Raw genomic sequence first — 2,189 nt, forward strand, 5'->3', positions numbered from 1 at the left:
TGTATAGGCCAAGCTTTTTTTTTTTTTTTTTGGTACCAGGAATTGAACTCGGGGCCTAACGCTTGCCACGTAGGCACTGTGCTGCTGAGCTACGTCCCTGGCCAGTCCAGGATTGTTGGTGGCAGAATTTTTTTGCTTGGCATGTTTGAGTTTCACTTGGTTTTAGAAGACTTACTTAGATGTTTGGCTCTAAACTAATGGATCAGCACCTGTTCCTTCCAGTCTCTGGATAAAGGAGACCTGAGGGCCACCTGCCAAACCTGCTGTTAGGACCAGAGGCCCTCCCTACACTGCACACTGGCTTTGTACCCTGGGTGGAGGGGAAGCTGTGAGACATGGCACTAACACTATTTGTAAAATTGTGCTCATGGGGAACCGGGGTGAAGTCCCCCTCATATAGGGTCCCTCTAGTGGGACTGAAGCCTTCTCTCACCAATGCAATCTGTCAGATCACAGCTTTTCAAACTCCTTCCTTCCTCCATCCACTCCCTCCTGCCTTCCTTTCCTTATTTCTGGTGCTGGGGATCAATACAGAGGCTTGCTGTATACTAGGCAAGTGCTCTACCACTAGGCTATACCCTATCCCTGCTGGTTCCCAATCTTTTGAGCCTAATCATTTTCGTGGCTGTTTGCTTGCTGTGGAGCTCAGAGTTGGTTTGCAGTTCATCTCCACAACCACCAAGGGCCTCACGATGTGCCTTGCTTGGCCACTGGGCTCATCCCTGCATGGCTTTCCTGCTGTGCCTCCCCCAGATTATGACTGACAAATACAATGGCTATATTTACAGTGCACAATGTGATATTTTGATATATGTATACATTGCAATGATTAAATAAAGCTAATTAACAGGTCTAGCCCCTTATAGATCCATCCTTGTTTTTTTTTTGGTACAGCGCTTTAACTCAGGACCAAGCAGGCGCAGCACCACTGAGCTACATCCCTGGCCCTCATCATTTTTTTTTTTTGTGTTAGGAACATTTAAGATCTAATCTCTTAGTAATTTTCAAGTACAGTCACATGTCCCTTAACAATGAGATGCACTCTGAGGAATGTACCATTAGGTGATTTCATAACTGTGTGAACATCATGGAGTGTATGTCCACAAACTCAGACGCTGTAACATCACTAGGTGGTATCATTTATCAGATCGCCGATTTACATGCAGACCTTAGAAGCTATTCATACTGACTTTTCTTTTCTTTTTTTTGTACTGAGGATTGAACCTAGAGATGATTACCACTAAGCTACATCTCCAACCCTGTTAATTAAAAAAAAAAAAAGTTTGTGGGTTTTTTTTTTTGGTACCTGGGATTGAATTCAGGTCCTTGCACTTGTGAGGCAGGCGTTGGCATCACTGAGCTAAATCCCTGGCCCCAATTTTTTAAAATTTTGAGATAAGGTGTTGCTAAATGGCACTGGTGGCCTCAAATTTCCAATTCTTCTATTTCAGCCTGGGATTACAAGTATGTACCTGGCTTTTTAAAAGCAGCATTTTCCCTAAGTTGCTTCCTCCTTGTCGATGTCTTATCTAGCTGAAGGACAACTGGCTCACATCCTTGGGAAGGTGGAAGCAGGGTATACGCAAATTGGTAAATGCATAAAGCTATGAATAATTGTCACTATTATACCAGACAGTAGTATGGTACTGACTAGTTTTTGTAAATTTGTAAATGTAGACAGCCAATGGTGTCTCAGAACAGTGCTTCGAAAAATTTAACATGGATCTCAATCATCTGGGAACTTTGCTAAGATGACTTTGAATCAGAAGGTTTGAAATGGGGCCTCAGAATCTGTGCTTCTAAATTTTTTTTTTGGTGGTGGTGGTGGTGGTGGTGCTGGGGATTGAACCCATAACCATGACTAGGTAAGTGTTCTACCACTGGATATATCCCAGTCCCTAAAGTGTTAAGCAAGGCCAGGGCTGCTAATCCATGAATTCTGTTGAGTAGCAATGCCTTAGAAATCATCACATTCTCTATTTGGGAGGCTGAATCAGGAGTTCTGCTGCAAATTTGAGCAGTCTGGCCTACACAGTGAGTTCAAGGCCAGCCTGAACTACAGTGGGAGATCCTGTCTCAAAATAAAACAAAACAAGAACTATATTCTCAAAACTACTTTTCCTATGGGCTTCTTACTATTACCTTCTCTCTCTCTCTCTTTTTTTTTTTTTTTTTTTTTTTAAAGGGTG

General features: G+C 42.7%; 1 protein-coding gene across 3 annotated transcripts in view; it reads right to left on the reverse strand.

Moving 5' to 3' along the window:
* Ctns (cystinosin, lysosomal cystine transporter) overlaps positions 1-2,189 on the reverse strand; it is a 19,066-nt gene that overhangs the window by 8,818 nt on the left and 8,059 nt on the right. The window lies entirely within an intron of this gene.

Source organism: Fukomys damarensis, unplaced genomic scaffold, assembly GCF_012274545.1.
Source record: "Fukomys damarensis isolate Sample0158 unplaced genomic scaffold, DMR_v1.0_HiC HiC_scaffold_13, whole genome shotgun sequence".
Taxonomy (NCBI): domain Eukaryota; kingdom Metazoa; phylum Chordata; class Mammalia; order Rodentia; family Bathyergidae; genus Fukomys; species Fukomys damarensis.